The sequence below is a fragment of the Ambystoma mexicanum genome, chromosome 7p, assembly GCF_040938575.1.
Source record: "Ambystoma mexicanum isolate Mex_15411 chromosome 7p, UKY_AmexF1_1, whole genome shotgun sequence".
NCBI classification, from domain to species: Eukaryota; Metazoa; Chordata; class Amphibia; order Caudata; family Ambystomatidae; genus Ambystoma; species Ambystoma mexicanum.
The window spans coordinates 939,662,635-939,669,272 of NC_090939.1; the positions used below are offsets into that span (position 1 = coordinate 939,662,635).

At 56.9% G+C, this 6,638-nt stretch overlaps 1 protein-coding gene across 1 annotated transcript in view; it reads left to right on the forward strand.

The window, feature by feature from the left end:
• Positions 1-6,638, forward strand: part of ABI3BP (ABI family member 3 binding protein) — a 1,926,231-nt gene that overhangs the window by 1,474,463 nt on the left and 445,130 nt on the right. The window lies entirely within an intron of this gene.

The window sequence follows — 6,638 nt, forward strand, 5'->3', positions numbered from 1 at the left end:
TTCTGGCGACCCTCTCCTCCTCTGTGGAGGCTATGCGCCAGTCGTGTTCCATGCCGTCTTCCGGCCCAGATGCCACCAGGGCCCCCTGTGGACCTGTCCCGACCAACGCAGCCAGCTCGGTGGGGACCCCATCCCTGCCACAGTCGGGAGTCGAAGGTCCAGCAGGGGTGGACACACCAGCAACTGTCCCCCTGCAGATGGAGGATGTGCCGGCATCATCTGGCAGGGCACGTGCACGACGGCATCGGTGGATTCCATCAGCCTGGATGCCGTCGTGCTGGCAGAGGCAGTGGCGTCGGAGGCAGCAGCAGGCTCGACGTGGGAGGCATCATGGCTCGGGGCCATCAAGATCAGAGGGGCAGGCATCGGCCGGAGGGCAGGAGAACCCTGGGATGGCAGTGTCTTCCGTGTGGGAGCAGTTGGTCCAGCGGATAGGTGCGGAGCGGCAGCGGGCGGAAGAGGAGCGGCTCACCATGGTCAGGGCGGAGTTCTCCATGCGTCGGGCGTTGAGGCGGGCTGAGTGCCTCGAGGAAGTTCGCAGGGAGTTTGAGGTGGACACGGGGTTGTCCCTGCGAGACCTCGGGGCCAGGACAGAGTCCCGCCTCCGGGACATCGACATGGAGTTCGATGATGCCCTGGCCGGCAACATCACAGAGTGAGCCGCAGGACTTGCCCGCTGCCATTGTATATAGTTCTTTAGTTAGTTAGTGTTAGGTTTCCTTTATTTTTTAAGTTTTTTTTGGACCGCTCGGACAATGGCCACTTTTCTGTATATATTTTTTTTATTAGTTAGTAGTAGTAGGTTTCATTTATGGTGTTGGGCTCATGGACCCTGGGATATTCTTGTACATAGTTTGATGTTTGGAAAACATTTGTTGGATTTTTATTTGTGTTCACCATGAGGCAATGGTTTTTCCTTATTTTTTCCCCCCATTATTTTGCTTTGGACTACATTAGTTTTTGGATTCCTTTGTTTTTTTAATTTTTCTATTAGTTCTCGGACATGGACCATTTGTTTTGTCATCCCCATTGTTGTGTGTTTTTTTCTTTACTTCATTTTCATCTTTAACACATATATTTATTACTTACATTTGTGGTATTTTCTCATTGGTTTCATGCATGTCATGATATGGGTTTTGACATTCACTTGCACCCATTGTGTATGTGTGTGTGACGGACATGTGTTCATTTACATACTTGCCATTGGGGTTGTATCATGTAATTGCATCTACTATGTGGGTGGATGCAATCCTTGGCTGGGTGTTTGTGCTGGGTATGCTGCCCATTACTGCCATGATTGCGTTTCGTCAGGACCTGGGGGCAGGGGGACATGAGTGGGGGCCTGCTGGGGAGTGGGGGTGCAAGGGGACATGGTTGGGGCCTGCTGGCAGGTGCCCCACAGTGCTGGGGGGAAGGGGGTGCAAGGGGACATGGTTGGGGGCCTGCTGGCAGGTGCCCCACAGTGCTGGGGGGTGGGGGTGCAAGGGGACATGAGTGGGGGCCTGCTGGGGGGTGGGGGTGCAAGGGGACATGGTTGGGGGCCTGCTGGCAGGTGCCCCACAGTGCTGGGGGGTGGGGGTGCAGGGGGACATGAGTGGGGGCCTGCTGGGGGGTGGGGGTGCAAGGGGACATGGTTGGGGGCCTGCTGGCAGGTGCCCCACAGTGCTGGGGGGTGGGGGTGCAAGGGGACATGAGTGGGACATGGTTGGGGGCCTGCTGGCAGGTGCCCCACGGTGCTGGGGGGTGGGGGTGCAAAGGGACATGAGTGGGACATGGTTGGGGGCCTGCTGGCAGGTGCCCCACAGTGCTGGGGGGTGGGGGTGCAAGGGGACATGAGTGGGGGCCTGCTGGGGGGTGGGGGTGCAAGGGGACATGAGTGGGACATGGTTGGGGGCCTGCTGGCAGGTGCCCCACAGTGCTGGGGGGTGGGGGTGCAAGGGGACATGAGTGGGGGCCTGCTGGGGGGTGGGGGTGCAAGGGGACATGGTTGGGGGCCTGCTGGCAGGTGCCCCACAGTGCTGGGGGGTGGGGGTGCAAGGGGACATGAGTGGGGGCCTGCTGGGGGGTGGGGGTGCAAGGGGACATGGTTGGGGGCCTGCTGGCAGGTGCCCCACAGTGCTGGGGGGTGGGGGTGCAGGGGGACATGAGTGGGGGCCTGCTGGGGGGTGGGGGTGCAAGGGGACATGGTTGGGGGCCTGCTGGCAGGTGCCCCACAGTGCTGGGGGGTGGGGGTGCAAGGAGACATGAGTGGGACATGGTTGGGGGCCTGCTGGCAGGTGCCCCACAGTGCTGGGGGGTGGGGGTGCAAGGGGACATGAGTGGGGGCCTGCTGGGGGGTGGGGGTGCAAGGGGACATGGTTGGGGGCCTGCTGGCAGGTGCCCCACAGTGCTGGGGGGTGGGGGTGCAAGGGGACATGAGTGGGGGCCTGCTGGGGGGTGGGGGTGCAGGGGGACATGAGTGGGGGCCTGCTGGGGGGTGGGGGTCCAAGGGGACATGGTTGGGGGCCTGCTGGCAGGTGCCCCACAGTGCTGGGGGGTGGGGGTGCAGGGGGACATGAGTGGGGGCCTGCTGGGGGGTGGGGGTGCAAGGGGACATGGTTGGGGGCCTGCTGGCAGGTGCCCCACAGTGCTGGGGGGTGGGGGTGCAAGGGGACATGAGTGGGACATGGTTGGGGGCCTGCTGGCAGGTACCCCACAGTGCTGGGGGGTGGGGGTGCAAGGGGACATGAGTGGGGGCCTGCTGGGGGGTGGGGGTGCAAGGGGACATGGTTGGGGGCCTGCTGGCAGGTGCCCCACAGTGCTGGGGGGTGGGGGTGCAAGGGGACATGAGTGGGGGCCTGCTGGGGGGTGGGGGTGCAAGGGGACATGGTTGGGGGCCTGCTGGCAGGTGCCCCACAGTGCTGGGGGGTGGGGGTGCAGGGGGACATGAGTGGGGGCCTGCTGGGGGGTGGGGGTGCAAGGGGACATGGTTGAGGGCTTGCTGGCAGGTGCCCCACAGTGCTGGGGGTGGGGGTGCAAGGGGACATGAGTGGGACATGGTTGGGGGCCTGCTGGCAGGTGCCCCACGGTGCTGGGGGGTGGGGGTGCAAGGGGACATGAGTGGGACATGGTTGGGGGCCTGCTGGCAGGTGCCCCACAGTGCTGGGGGGTGGGGGTGCAAGGGGACATGAGTGGGGGCCTGCTGGGGGGTGGGGGTGCAAGGGGACATGGTTGGGGGCCTGCTGGCAGGTGCCCCACAGTGCTGGGGGGTGGGGGTGCAGGGGGACATGAGTGGGGGCCTGCTGGGGGGTGGGGGTGCAAGGGGACATGGTTGGGGGCCTGCTGGCAGGTGTCCCACAGTGCTGGGGGGTGGGGGTGCAAGGGGACATGAGTGGGGGCCTGCTGGGGGGTGGGGGTGCAAGGGGACATGGTGGGGGCCTGCTGGCAGGTGCCCCACAGTGCTGGGGGGTGGGGGTGCAGGGGGACATGAGTGGGGGCCTGCTGGGGAGTGGGGGTGCAAGGGGACATGGTTGGGGGCCTGCTGGCAGGTGCCCCACAGTGCTGGGGGGTGGGGGTGCAGGGGGACATGAGTGGGGGCCTGCTGGGGGGTGGGGGTGCAAGGGGACATGGTTGGGGGCCTGCTGGCAGGTGCCCCACGGTGCTGGGGGGTGGGGGTGCAAGGGGACATGTGGCTTGGCTGGGGGGCATGCCCATGGTGGATGGGCTGCCTGCGGGACATGACCAGGGGTGCAGGGTAGTCCCCTGTGGTGTGGGCTGCCTGCAGAGGTCGTGGAGGGGGTAGAGGGGAGACCTGGGAGGACCCACACTGGCAATTCACCTCTTCAACTTCCCGCACACCCACGTAATACACTGCCCCACTCGCACAGGCCCAATCGCGTGTAGGATTTCTCGCGCACCCCTGTAATACACGTACCCAGGCCAATCGCGTGTAGAATTTCTCGCGCACCCCCGGAATACACGTACCCAGGCCAATCGCGTGTAGCATTTCTCGCGCACCCCTGAAATCCACGTACCCAGCCACCCAGCCAATCGCGTGTAGATTTTCTCGCGCACCCCTGTAATACACGTACCCAGGCCAATCGCGTGTAGAATTTCTCGCGCACCCCTGAAATCCACGTACCCAGCCCAATCGCGTGTAGATTTTCTCGCGCACCCCTGTAATACACGTACCCAGGCCAATCGCGTGTAGAATTTATCGCGCACCCCTGAAATCCACGTACCCAGCCCAATCGCGTGTAGATTTTCTCGCGCACCCCTGAAATCCACGTACCCAGGCCAATCGCGTGTAGAATTTCTCACGCACCCCTGAAATCCACGTACCCAGGCCAATCGCGTGTAGATTTTCTCGCGCACCCCTGTAATACACGTACCCAGGCCTATCGCGTGTGGGAACACCCGCACACCCCTGAAATACACGCTCCCCGCTCTGCGTTTGCTGCTGCCCTTTGCGCTGGATTGGGGATTTTGATGGCTTTTCCCTGCGCGAGGGGCGTTCTTGGGGGCGTAACTGACGCTGCTGCAGGGTCGCTGCGCCACTCTGCGCCATGGCTGGTTGTGGATGTTGGAATCCATGAATACGCTGTGCGCCTGAATGTGTTTCGGCGCACGCGGCTGGCGCAGACTACCGCACGCGCACACTGTGCGCCAGCCGCGTGCGCCACTTGTGCGCCGAATTCTATGAATTGGCCCCATAGTTCCTTGCATTTTCACTTTGCTGAGTGGTGTAGTGAAATGTGATTTTGAGTCAATAATTAGAATTTTAGAGTCCCTATGCCACTCTTGCTAGCGCTGGTTTACGTTCATTCAAGAGCATTTCAGTGCCTGGGAGCTAGTACTCAAAATGTTGAGCCCCATTCCCATTTTTCTAAATGATGGTATGACCAAATAAATATGTGCTGATGGTCTAAGTTTCCTACAAGTAGAGTGAATCTTCATCTTTTCCTCAAGAAGGACAGTCCCAGGCGATGAACAGCATTGAAAGTAAAGGCCTTCAAGGCGGTTCCACAGGCTACCGGCAGCCAGTATAATAAAATCAAGGCTGGGGTTTTGTGATCCCTGCACGAGAGTTTTAGTAGCAGTCTGGCTGCAGCATTCGGTATCTCAGTCCTCCAGCATTCTTACTTGCCAAACTACAGACTGTTGGCATAATCAAGCTGGAAAGAATGATAATGTAATGGAATTTTTGGGAGAACATTAGGAAAGGATATATATCCTTGAGGGTTTTGAGTGGAATGAAACATTGTATAGCTACAGCATTCATTTGTGGTTCTTGTCAGGGTTTCCAATCCGTGATCACTCCTAAAATCTTTGCTTTGGTAGCAGCGGAGATGGAGAATTTTGAATGTGATGAGCACTTCTGCTTTCTCTGGGTTCAGTAGTAAATAGTTTGAGGCCATCCATTGTTCTTTTTGAAGAATTGTATCAATCAAATTATTGGCAGGGATTTTTAAAATGAGCTGAGTGTCATTTGCACCTGCATAATTATAGCATGAGTGATCTTAAAAAGTCTGGGATGGGTATTAAGTATAGGCGAAGAACCAGGTGTGAGATGGTAGAATCTTAAGGGACCTCAAAAAGGCAATCATTTGGGTAAGAGGGCCGAGAGGAAAGCTCAAGGACAACGCATTGCTCTTGGAAGCAAGACAACGCAGAGCAAAAGTGGTTCGAATATGCGTCTCTCACTTAGAGACTGGTCTCCGGTATTAAGCACGTTATAAAAGATTAATTAATTAAGAGCTGTAGGGACTGATAAAGATGCTTTGTGTGCGAATTTGAAAGAAGGAAAAAATCCAGTCTAGCACTGTGTCTCTGATGCCTAAATCATAGAATTGCTGTTTAAGAATGGATTAGTGGACTTGGTCGATGGCTGCAGAGAGGTCCAGTAAAAAAAGAGCTGATGTGTTGTCCCTCTCTCCGTTCATTTTTAGTTTCTCCTAGATGGGCAAAAGAACTAATTCGGTGTTGTGTTTTGGTCTAAATCTTGTCCTCTGTATTTAAACAGTTGGCCTCATTACTAGTCCGGCGGTAGCCATGCTGGTAAAACCGTCAGGCTGCCGCCGGACTCATGATGATTTACTGCTGCCTAACTTCCTGGAAACACCGGGGCATTACAGCCCAGTGGTCCGGTAAGTCAGGCGGCAGTAATTGTTAGTCCCCATTCCTACTGAGTCCCATAGGACTCAATGGGAATGGGGTCCATGGAAGCACCGGCACCGTTAATAACGGTGCCGGTGCTTCCATGAAAGTCTGCGTGCGGGTGCCGTTCCCTCTTCCTTGATCTCCAACAGTGCTTTCACTCAAGAAAAGTATGCATTAATAATTGATAATGCAATAATGGTTTCCTTGCAGCATGTGCCATGCTGTGTCTTCGTGCTATTTATATGCCTGCCAGTCAGTACCTCTGCTGTCATTTTCCCTTTTGACAAGAAAACATTTTTAGAGAAAAAATATTCTTGTCACATACAGGGCAGTCATTTTGTTTTCAATGCCAAAAATGCAATTAATTTAGATTGTGTGAAACAGTAAGTAAATTAGTTTAGAAGCAATACAGTGCACCTTTAAATGAATAACTGCCTAAAAGTGTTATACTTGGCAATCTTTTTACCAGCTATAGATTTGGCTGTGATTCCCAATCGCGT